We start from the raw sequence: 12658 nt of genomic DNA on the forward strand, positions 1-12658 counted from the left end.
CTTTAACCCCTTCCTGACAGAGCCAGTTTTTGCGTTCCTGACAGAGCCCTTTTTTTCAAATCTGACATGTATCACTTAAGTGGGGATAACTTTTTTTTGCTTTTACTTATCCCAGTGATTTTGAGATTGTTTTTTCGTGACACATTGTACTTCAAATTAGTGGTAAATTTGGGTCGATACAGTCTGTGTTTTTTTGTGAAAAATACCAAAATGTCGTAAAAAAATGGAAAATTTAGCAATTTGCAAAATGTTAAATTTTCTGCTTGTGAGACAAATAATCATACCATTCAAAATAGTTAATAACTAACATAGACCATATGTCTACTTTATGTTTCCATCATTATTTCAACTTCCTTTTAATTTTTTTGGACACTAGGAGGCTTACAATATGAATAGCAAATTCTCAAATTTTCAAGAAAATTTCAAACACTGATTTTTTTAGGGACCAGTTCAGTTCTGATGTGACTTTGAGGGACTTGCATGTGAGACACCCCCAAAAATGATACCATTTCAAAAACTGCACCCCTCACAGTATTCAAAACAGCATTTTGGAAGTTTGTTAACCCTTTAGGTGTTTCACAGGAATTAAAACAAAGTGTAGGTGAAATTTCAAAATTTCATTTTTCTTGCAGATTTGCAATTTTAATACATTTTTCTAAGGAACACAGTACATTTTACTAGAGAAATGTGACTAAAAATTGATTCCCCCAATTCTTTTGTTTTCATAAATATCCTATATGTGGCCCTAGTTTCCACGTTGACCAAACCACAGGCTTCATAATAGAAGGAGCACCTACTTGATTTTGGAGCCTCCTTTTTATGAGATTATTTTTTAGGCACCATGTAGGTTTCTAGGCACCATAAGATGCTAAAATTTAGGAACCCCCCCACAAGTGACCCCATATTGCAAACTACACCCCTCAGGGAATTCATCTAGGGGTATAGTGTACATTTCAAACCCCCAGGGGTTTCACCAATTGTGGTACAACTGGGCAGTGAAAATTAAAAATTTAATTTTTTACACAAAAATGCAGTTCTGGCTCAAAAATTTTCTTTTTCAGAAGGTATGAAGGAGAAAAAGCACCCCAAAATCTGTGCCCCAATTTCTCCCGAGTACGGCAATGCCTCACATGTGACCAAAAAATACCATTTGGGTGCATGGCAGGACTCAGAAAGGAAGGAGTGATTTTTGGATTTTGCAGCTCAGATTCTGGTGGAATGTTGGTGGGTGCTATGTTGCATTAGCAAGACCCCCCAAGCACCAATACAGTGGAACCCCCCCACAAGTGACCCCATTTTGCAAACTACACCCCTCAGGGAATTCATCTAGGGGTATAGTGTACATTTCAAACCCCCAGGGGTTTCACCAATTTTGATACAACTGGGCAGTGAAAATGAAAAATTACATTTTTTTACACAAAAATGCAGTTCTGGCTCAAAATTTTTCATTTTCATAAGGTATGAAGGAGAAAAAGCACCCCAAAATCTGTGCCCCAATTTCTCCCGAGTATGGCAATGCCTCATATGTGACCAAAAAATACCAGTTGGGTGCATGGCAGGACTCAGAAGGGAAGGAGTGATTTTTGGTGGTGGAATGGTGGTGGGTGCTATGTCGCATTAGCAAGACCCCCAAAGCACCAATACAGTGGAACCCCCCCACAAGTGACCCCATTTTGCAAACTACACCCCTCAGGGAATTCATCTAGGGGTATAGTGTACATTTCAAACCCCCAGGGGTTTCACCAATTTTGATACAACTGGGCAGTGAAAATGAAAAATTACATTTTTTTACACAAAAATGCAGTTCTGGCTCAAAATTTTTCATTTTCATAAGGTATGAAGGAGAAAAAGCACCCCAAAATCTGTGCCCCAATTTCTCCCGAGTACGGCAATGCCTCACATGTGACCAAAAAATACCATTTGGGTGCATGGCAGGACTCAGAAGGGAAGGAGTGATTTTTGGATTTTGCAGCTCAGATTCTGGTGGAATTTTGGTGGGTGCTATGTCGCATTAGCAAGACCCCCCAAGCACCAATACAGTGGAACCCTCCACAAGTGACCCCATTTTGCAAACTACACCCCTCAGGGAATTCATCTAGGGGTATAGTGTACATTTCAAACCCCCAGGGGTTTCACCATTTTTGATACAACTGGGCAGTGAAAATGAAAAATTACATTTTTTTACACAAAAATGCAGTTCTGGCTCAAAATTTTTCATTTTCTTAAGGTATGAAGGAGAAAAAGCACCCCAAAATCTGTGCATCAATTTCTCCCGAGTATGGCAATGCCTCATATGTGACCAAAAAATACCAGTTGGGTGCATGGCAGGACTCAGAAGGGAAGGAGTGATTTTTGGTGGTGGAATGTTGGTGGGTGCTATGTCGCATTAGCAAGACCCCCAAAGCACCAATACAGTGGAACCCCCCCCACAAGTGACCCCATTTTGCAAACTACACCCCTCAGGGAATTCATCTAGGGGTATAGTGTACATTTCAAACCCCCAGGGGTTTCACCAATTTTGATACAACTGGGCAGTGAAAATGAAAAATTACATTTTTTTACACAAAAATGCAGTTCTGGCTCAAAATTTTTCATTTTCATAAGGTATGAAGGAGAAAAAGCACCCCAAAATCTGTGCCCCAATTTCTCCCGAGTACGGCAATGCCTCATGTGTGACCAAAAAGTGTCAGGACTCAGAAGGGAAGGAGTGATATTTGGATTTTGCAGCACAAATTCTGGTGGAATGTTGGTGGGTGCTATGTCGCATTAGCAAGACCCCCAAAGCACCAATACAGTGGAACCACCCCACAAGTGACCCCATTTTGCAAACTACACCCCTCAGGGAATTCATCTAGGGGTATAGTGTACATTTCAAACCCCCAGGGGTTTCACCAATTTTGATACAACTGGGCAGTGAAAATGAAAAATTACATTTTTTTACACAAAAATGCAGTTCTGGCTCAAAATTTTTCATTTTCATAAGGTATGAAGGAGAAAAAGCACCCCAAAATCTGTGCCCCAATTTCTCCCGAGTACGGCAATGCCTCATGTGTGACCAAAAAGTGTCAGGACTCAGAAGGGAAGGAGTGATATTTGGATTTTGCAGCACAAATTCTGGTGGAATGTTGGTGGGTGCTATGTCGCATTAGCAAGACCCCCAAAGCACCAATACAGTGGAACCACCCCACAAGTGACCCCATTTTGCAAACTACACCCCTCAGGGAATTCATCTAGGGGTATAGTGTACATTTCAAACCCCCAGGGGTTTCACCAATTTTGATACAACTGGGCAGTGAAAATGAAAAATTACATTTTTTTACACAAAAATGCAGTTCTGGCTCAAAATTTTTCATTTTCATAAGGTATGAAGGAGAAAAAGCACCCCAAAATCTGTGCCCCAATTTCTCCCGAGTACGGCAATGCCTCATGTGTGACCAAAAAGTGTCAGGACTCAGAAGGGAAGGAGTGATATTTGGATTTTGCAGCACAAATTCTGGTGGAATGTTGGTGGGTGCTATGTCGCATTAGCAAGACCCCCAAAGCACCAATACAGTGGAACCACCCCACAAGTGACCCCATTTTGCAAACTACACCCCTCAGGGAATTCATCTAGGGGTATAGTGTACATTTCAAACCCCCAGGGGTTTCACCAATTTTGATACAACTGGGCAGTGAAAATGAAAAATTACATTTTTTTACACAAAAATGCAGTTCTGGCTCAAAATTTTTCATTTTCAGAAGGTATGAAGGAGACAAAGCACCCCAAAATCTGTGCCCCAATTTCTCCCGAGTACGGCAATGCCTCACGTGTGACCAAAAAATACCAGTTGGGTGCATGGCAGGACTCAGAAGGGAAGGAGTGATTTTTGGATTTTGCGGCTCAGATTCTGGTGGAATGAATGGTGGGTGCTATGTGGCATTAGCAAGACCCCCGAAGCACGGTGAAATTATGAACCTAATAATCCATAGATGTGTGGTATAATTTAAAACACTCCTTTATACATAGGCCGGGTTTGTCGGGGCAAGTGTCACACTGGAAAATAGTTTGCTTTCTTATTCCCTTTTTATAGCAAACTTTGCACCTTTTTTGTGTCCTGCCCTTTTTTCCAGTGGAGGGGATTTCATCAGGAAAATGCTGCCCTGGTACAATACGGGGGCCAGTACTAGAAGTACTGGGGCCCTCTGCCTGCTGGTTCCCAAATATTAGGCCCTTTATGACTTCCTCTTGAAAGTGCATAAATGTCCCCCTCTGGCCGGTAGAACGGAATAGCACGTAAGCGTTATACAGTGCCATCTGGATGATATACACGGCCAGCTTCTTGTACCAGATTTTTGTTTTCCGCAGGGCACTGTACGGCTTCAGTACCTGATCTGAAAGATCCACTCCGCCCATGTACCTATTGTAATCCAGGATACAATTAGGTTTTGAGGTGTGGGTACTGGTACCTCGTACAGGGACGGAGGTGGTACTGTCTCCGTGAATTGTTGTCAGTATAAGGACATCCCTCTTGTCCTTATATTTGACCAACAACATATTTTCGGTGCATATTCCCCTGCTTTCACCCCTTCTCATTACTTGGGCAATGTGCGTTTTTGGGAGGCCTCTTTGGTTCTTGCGCACAGTACCGCAAGCTGCTGTACCTCTTGAACCAAGGGCCTTAAACAGGGGGATGCTAGTGTAAAAGTTATCCACATAGAGGTGATAACCTTTATCCAGGAAGGGGTGCACTAAATCCCAGACAATTTTTCCACTAACACCTACGAGGGAGGGGGGGCATTCTGGCGGTTCAATTTTTGAATCCTTCCCTTCATATACCCTAAACCTGTGAGTGTACCCTGAGGTGCTTTCACACAGCTTATACATTTTTATGCCATACCTTGCCCTCTTACTGGGAAGGTACTGGCGGAATTTAACCCTTCCTTTAAAATGTATAAGGGACTCGTCTATGCAAATGAATTTATCTGGGATGTACATCTCTTCAAATTTGGCACTGAAATGATCAATGACCGGCCTGACTTTGAATAGCCGGTCAAAGGTGGGATCATCTCTGGGTGGGCACTGTGCATTATCGTTGTAATGCAAAAATTTAAGGATCGTCTCAAATCGAGCCCGGGGCATGGCCATACGGTAAAATGGGGTGCTGTACAGAACATCTGTACTCCAATATTGCCTAATTTCTGGCTTTTTTACTATGCCCATATGAAACACCAGACCCCAAAACATCATCATCTCTACTGCATCTACAGGGGTCCACCTAGCAAATGATGACGTGGGGTTTTGAGCAATAAACTGCTGGGCATATAAATTAGTTTGGTCCACCATTAAATTTATAAAATCATCAGAGAAAAATAATTTGAAAAAGTCAATTTCTCTGAGACCTGTGGAATCAAATTGGATTCCTGGCATGGCCAAAAACTCAGGAACCTGGGACTCAAAATTGTCTGGTGGTGGGGTCCATACGAGATCAATTATTGGGGGGGGGTCTCAGCTGCTCTACGGGGGCGTCTTTGAGGGGGTCCCTCATCACCAGAGGAGGAAGAGGAGCTTAAGGCGAATCCTTCAAATTCCCCGCTTGCATCACTGGCTGTGTCAGAGTCAGAAGCAAGCATGGCATATGCCTCCTCCGCTGAATACATTCTTCTGGATGACTGGGATGACATTTGGGATGACATTTGGGATGCCATTTTTATTTTTGTGTTACTGGTAGTGAAATGTTTCAACACGTGTATAGTGTAGGGGGGGGTACAAACTTTATTTCAACCCGGGGGGTATGTAGTGTGTAGTGTGTATGTAATGCAGAAAAAAAAAATACTTTATACAAAAAAAAAAATTGAAGGGGTTAAAAAAAAATAAAAATTGAAGGGGTTAAAAAAAAAAATTGAAGGGGTTAAAAAAAAAAGAAAAGGTCCTGCGCCAAAAATTGAGCACAGATGTTGGTCAGTAACGTCCGTCACTGAACAGTGCTCAAAGGCAACAGGAATTTGATCAAAAAAAAAAAATAGATCAACCCTGTGCCGAAAAAGCTGATCAGTGATGTACGTCACTGATCAGCGCACAGTGGCCACAGGACACCCACAAAATCACAGTGTGTGTAAAAAAAAATTAAAAAAAGACCCCACAGCACCCAAAAAAAAAAAAAAGTTAATCAGTGATGCGACACTGATTACCAGTGAGGGGCAGCAGGTGCACAACCTTTGGTGCAACTGACAGTGCAACTGGCAGCAACTGACAGGTATATATATAAAAAAAAAACCTCTGCACCCCCAAAAAGTTGCTGATCACCTCAGATATAGTGATCAGCACAAAAGGCGGGGGCAGCAGACACAAAATTTAGCACTCTCTATCACTCTCTGTCACTATCTCTCTCTATCTCTCTATCTCTCACTATCTATCACTCTATGACACTGCAGCAGGTATATATATATATATATATAAAAAAAAACCTGCGCCCCCAAAAAGTTGCTGATCAGTTAATTTATACTGATCAGCACAAAAGGGGGGGCAGCAGTCAGTTATATAAAAAATATATAGCACAATCTGTCACTATCTCTCTATCTCTCTCTCTCTATCTCTCTATCTATAACTATATCACACTGCAGCAGCACAAAATATAGCACTCTCTGACACTATCTCTCTCTATCTCTCTATCTCTCTCTATCTATCTCTCTCTATCCTAACGCTATTACACTGCAGCAGCACAAGTTCACAACACAGGAAGTCACAAGCAGTAACAGGATCCAGAAAGCATCCAGCACACTACAAGCAGTGATGAAGCAGTGATCAGGTAAGTATTTTGCTCGGTTCAGGTCAGTAAATGGCGGCAGCTGGGCACGGTGACCGCACTGCACGCTATTCCAGACCGGAATGGCGTCTGCAGTGCAGTCACCGTTAGTTTAAATCCCCCTCCTTGGCTGTGATATGTCCGTCGGTCCGACGAACCAATCACGGCCTTTGGGGGCGGGCGGGGTGAGGTGGGGTGACACCAGTGTCACCCTTACACCCCGCAGTGATTGGTGCTGTACTTTACAGCACCAATCACCTCTGATCGCGTGTCACCGGCGAACGTTATTCGCCGGTGACACAGAAAACGCTGTAATTGGCTGTTCACACTGAAGAGCCAATCACAGCGATCGCCGACGGGGGGGCTGCATCGCAGCCCCCCCTGGGCATGCAGGGACATGTCTGCTGTCAGGGACAGCAGACATGTTGAAACTGTCACCGCGTCTCGCGGTGACAGTTACAAGCCATGACGTACATTTACGCCATGTGTCAGGAAGTACTTCCCGACCATGACGTAAATGTACGTCAAATGTCGGGAAGGGGTTAAATAAGAAAGCGACTTATGAGCAAGAAAAAAAACACTAAATGCCGCGACCCGGATTCGAACCGGGGTTGCTGCGGCCACAACGCAGAGTACTAACCACTATACGATCACGGCAACGAAGACGAGCCAGGTAGGAATCGAACCTACAATCTTCTGATCCGTAGTCAGACGCGTTATCCGTTGCGCCACTGGCCCAGGTGACATACGGTAAGTTTAGTGTCCTATCTGTTTTTGAACCTAGTTTTGGATTTTAGAGTTCTTTTAAGTATATACTGTACAGAATGAATTTGAAAGAGTTACCTATGCACTTGCTCCAGGGCTAGTTTCCTGTTAACATTGCAAGACAATTTTCTTATTACTGCAAGAACATCTTTTCAGTGTGTGATGAACTTGCTAAGACAAAGCCTCAAGATTTTAATTTCCAGAATTCAGTAATTGATGTCAAATTTGAATTCTTTCAAAAGAATGTTTCACAGACAAATAAATCAAAGCATGTAAAGATAGCTTCACAAAAAGCATTAAAGACAAATTGTGCAAGGGCATTCAAAGAATCTGCTTAATTTCTAAAATTGTCCAAACCTTTAAGTAAGAAAGCGACTTTTGAGCAAGAAAAAAAACACTAAATGCCGTGACCCGGATTTGAACCGGGGTTGCTGCGGCCACAACACAGAGTACTAACCACTATACGATCACGGCAACGAAGACGAGCCAGGTAGGAATCGAACCTACAATCTTCTGATCCGTAGTCAGACACGTTATCCGTTGCGCCACTGGCCCAGGTGACATAACGTAAGTTTAGTGTCCTATCTGTTTTTGAGCCCAGTTGTGGATTTTTTTGAGTTCTTTAAAGTATATACTGTACAGAATGAATTTGAAAGAGTTACCTATGCACTTGCTCCAGGGCTAGTTTCCTGTTAACATTGCAAGACAATTTTCTTATTACTGCAAAAACATCTTTTCAGTGTGTGATGAACTTGCTAAGACAAAGCCTCAAGATTTTAATTTCCAGAATTCAGTAATTGATGTCAAATTTGAATTCTTTCAAAAGAATGTTTCACAGACAAATAAATCAAAGCATGTAAAGATAGCTTCACAAAAAGCATTAAAGACAAATTGTGCAAGTGCATTCAAAGAATCTGCTTAATTTCTAAAATTGTCCAAACCTTTAAGTAAGAAAGCTACTTTTGAGCAAAAAAAAAAACACTAAATGCCGTGACCGGGATTTGAACCGGGGTTGCTGCTGCCACAACACAGAGTACTAACCAATATACGATCACGGCAACGAAGACGAGCCAGGTAGGAATCGAACCTACAATCTTCTGATCCGTAGTCAGACACGTCATCCGTTGCACCACTGGCCCAGGTGACATAACGTAAGTTTAGTGTCCTATCTGTTTTTGAGCCCAATTGTGGATTTTTTGAGTTCTTTAAAGTATATACTGTACAGAATGAATTTGAAAGAGTTACCTATGCACTTGCTCCAGGGCTACATTTTTATTGGTAAGCTGCTCAATCAGAGGTCTGTCATTCAGGTGCCAACAGGGAGGGGTAAATCTGGTTAGGAAAGAAAAACAGTTTGTATCCCTATTGCACACTGAATGAGAAATATACATATAATAATCAGACAATACAGAGATCTTGGTTGCATATATCTGCAGATATAGGGTTAAGCCCCCAGGCCGTACGTCAAGGCGTCTCTGTCACTGGGGGTCCCTAACACTGGGTATGGGTCTGGGGTGTGGGCCCCCAACATGCCGACACAGGCTGACTACTCCAGGGCAGCACACAAATGAAAATTAGTAAGTGTTAAATAAGAAGCACATAAGTGCTATGTAGGGAGGTGAAGGTGTGATTAAAATAATACATACAATAGGGAAAAAACATAAATGTTAATAAAGTGTTAGGGTGTGCTACCCTGGAGCAGACCAGCCATACCAACAAAGGGGGAATCACACTCCCAAACCCATCCCATGCACAATAACAAATTTATGGGCCTAATAGCCCAGTGTAAGGCCACATGATAATGGCTTTACAACATCTGAGAGCCAGCTTACCTGGAGATACCCCTGGCTTCTCCAATGGCACTCAGGTGTCAGCAATCCCTCCTATTGCTGACCCATCTATGCCTCTCAACTGCACAACATTTTTATTGGTAAGCTGCTCAATCAGAGGTCTGTCATTCAGGTGCCAACAGGGAGGGGTAAATCTGGTTAGGAAAGAAAAACAGTTTGTATCCCTATTGCACACTGAATGAGAAATATACATATAATAATCAGACAATACAGAGATCTTGGTAAGCTGGCTCTCAGATGTTGTAAAGCCATTATCATGTGGCCTTACACTGGGCTATTAGGCCCATAAATTTGTTATTGTGCATGGGATGGGTTTGGGAGTGTGATTCCCCCTTTGTTGGTATGGCTGGTCTGCTCCAGGGTAGCACACCCTAACACTTTATTAACATTTATGTTTTTTCCCTATTGTATGTATTATTTTAATCACACCTTCACCTCCCTACATAGCACTTATGTGCTTCTTATTTAACACTTACTAATTTTCATTTGTGTGCTGCCCTGGAGTAGTCAGCCTGTGTCGGCATGTTGGGGGCCCACACCCCAGACCCATACCCAGTGTTAGGGACCCCCAGTGACAGAGACGCCTTGACGTACGGCCTGGGGGCTTAACCCTATATCTGCAGATATATGCAACCAAGATCTCTGTATTGTCTGATTATTATATGTATATTTCTCATTCAGTGTGCAATAGGGATACAAACTGTTTTGCTCCAGGGCTAGTTTCCTGTTAACATTGCAAGACAATTTTCTTATTACTGCAAAAACATCTTTTCAGTGTGTGATGAACTTGCTAAGACAAAGCCTCAAGATTTTAATTTCCAGAATTCAGTAATTGATGTCAAATTTGAATTCTTTCAAAAGAATGTTTCACAGACAAATAAATCAAAGCATGTAAAGATAGCTTCACAAAAAGCATTAAAGACAAATTGTGCAAGTGCATTCAAAGAATCTGCTTAATTTCTAAAATTGTCCAAACCTTGAAGTAGGAAAGCGACTTTTGAGCAAGAAAAAAAACACTAAATGCCGTGACACGAATTCGAACCGGGGTTGCTGCGGCCACAACGCAGAGTACTAACCACTATACGATCACGGCAACGAAGACGAGCCAGGTAGGAATCAAACCTACAATCTTCTGATCCGTAGTCAGACGCGTTATCTGTTGCACCACTGGCCCAGGTGACCTACGGTAAGTTTAGTGTCCTATCTGTTTTATAGCCTAGTTTTGGATTTTAGAGTTCTTTTGGTACTTCTTTACTTTCATGGCGCCACTCTAGATAGGACAGATAGGATACTAGATAGGATACGATTTGTATGCGATTTGACATAAGATATCGCATAAGATATAGGATAGGACAGATAGGATACTAGATAGGATACGATTTGTATGCGATTTGACATAAGATATCGCATAAGATATAGGATAAGATTTACTATCCATTTCATTACCCCACTGTCAGCCGCCGCCGTCCCAGAGCGCCTCTGCGTGATGTCACGTCCGGGACGGGCGGCGGAGATGGAGCGCCGGGGGAGCGTCGGGGGCATTGCCTAGCAACGCCCCGAGCTTCCGGCTCCGTGGTTCCGGCTGCTGGACGTCGGGGCGTTGCTGGGCAACGCTCTCGAGTCTCCAAGCAGCGTGCGGCGTCAGCGCAGCTGACGTCAGCACAATCACAGGCGGCAGATTCAAATAAATAGCTGGCGTCTGCTGGGAACAGACGCCGGTTATAGCTTTGGTCATACCTTAGTGTGCCTTGGTGTTCCTGGTTCCAGAAGTACTCTGCAGTACTGTGCCTTCCCGTTCTGTGTCGTGCCTCGTGCTGTTCCTCGTGCCGTGTCCCGGTTACCTGTGTCTGGCTACAGATAAGTGTCATCAGAGGACCTGGTTGCCAGTGCTTTCTAGCTCCATATTTCCACCTGGTTAGAAGCATTGCTGCCAGCTATATCTTTTATCTTTATATTCCATCTTCGGCATTGTTGCCCTCAGTTGTTGTGATATTATCCCATCTTCGTAGCATTGTTGCTTCCTTGTTCACCATTTACATTTATTACCATCTTCACGTATTGTTACGTTTAGTACACGCCAGGCGTCCAGGGCCCCCCTGCCTTCTGTAGGTGTAGTTAGCTTTGCCCTTGCGCTCTCCTGGCCTCAGCAGCAGGTGTTGTCCACCCTTAAGACCTGCCTGTAGCGGAGCGGAGCGGGCCTAACTCGCTCCCCAGCCGAGACGGGCCCAGGTGAAGCCTAGCTCTGCACACAGCTGCTGACTCCTGTCTGAGGCAACGGAGTTAGGGTCCGGCAGGGGTCCCCTTCGCATAACATTATAACCGGCCAGATAATATTGTAACACAACCATATTACCTTTACAGTGGTTGTGTATCTCTTGGTTTAGCATGGATCCCAATGCGGGGGTTCCGGCCCAGGTTTTTGCTGAACAGTTACACCACCTTACTCAGCAGTTGCAGGATCTTACTCTCAGAGTTGAGTCTCAGGAGGAGGTTCGTAGAGCAGCTCCTGCAACGGCTATGTCTGTTAAAGAACCCAAAATGAGCCTTCCTGATCGGTTCACTGGGGATAGACATCAGTTCTTTAATTTTAAAGAGAGCTGTAAATTATATTTTCGGTTACGGCCCCTGTCCTCCGGGTCTGAAATACAGAGAGTGGGGTTGGTTATTTCCCTCCTCCAGGGGGATCCACAGACGTGGGCATTTGGGCTGAAGTCAGACAGTCCGGCTCTCCGGTCCGTGGAGTCTTTTTTCCAGGCAATGGGGATTTTATATGATGACCCAGATAAGGCAGCCGCAGCAGAAGCTCACCTTCGATCTCTCAAACAGGGTCGCCAGGTGGCAGAGGCCTATTGCTCTGAATTCCGGCGATACGCTAATGATTCAGGGTGGAATGATCCAGCTTTACGCTCCCAATTTAGGGTTGGGCTGTCTGACCAAATAAAAGATTCCTTGGTGCAGTATCCCACACCAATGTCCTTGGACGATCTCATGCAGCTGGTTATCAGGGTGGATCGCCGGCTCCGTGAGAGACGCTCAGAGCGAGGGGCAGGGTTGGTGCCATTGCCCAGTGTCCCCGAGGATTCTGCTGTTGACCTTGGGGAACCTATGCAGTTGGGCGCAGCTCGCTTATCTCCGCAGGAGAAGGCCAGACGGCGTGCTCAGGGCCTCTGTTTATACTGCGGGGTGCGGGGACACTTGGTAAATGCTTGTCCTGAGCGCCCGGGAAACGCCAAGGCCTGAGGATGCGGGGAGACATCCTAT

The 12658-nt window shown here is 44.0% G+C and overlaps 4 non-coding genes across 4 annotated transcripts; all 4 read right to left on the reverse strand.

Annotated features, from left to right (window-relative positions):
• Window positions 1–7367: 7367 nt before the first annotated feature.
• Window positions 7368–7439, reverse strand: TRNAH-GUG (transfer RNA histidin (anticodon GUG)). Its single transcript has one exon. It is a non-coding gene; the product is annotated as a tRNA-His (tRNA).
• An 8-nt stretch (window positions 7440–7447) lies between these two features.
• TRNAR-ACG (transfer RNA arginine (anticodon ACG)) lies at window positions 7448–7520 on the reverse strand. Its single transcript has one exon. It is a non-coding gene; the product is annotated as a tRNA-Arg (tRNA).
• Window positions 7521–7949: 429 nt separating this feature from the next.
• TRNAH-GUG (transfer RNA histidin (anticodon GUG)) lies at window positions 7950–8021 on the reverse strand. Its single transcript has one exon. It is a non-coding gene; the product is annotated as a tRNA-His (tRNA).
• Window positions 8022–8029: 8 nt separating this feature from the next.
• TRNAR-ACG (transfer RNA arginine (anticodon ACG)) lies at window positions 8030–8102 on the reverse strand. Its single transcript has one exon. It is a non-coding gene; the product is annotated as a tRNA-Arg (tRNA).
• Between the last annotated feature and the right edge of the window lie 4556 nt (window positions 8103–12658).

Source organism: Crinia signifera, chromosome 4 (assembly GCF_055691185.1).
Source record: "Crinia signifera chromosome 4, ASM5569118v1, whole genome shotgun sequence".
In the NCBI taxonomy this organism is placed as follows: Eukaryota; Metazoa; Chordata; class Amphibia; order Anura; family Myobatrachidae; genus Crinia; species Crinia signifera.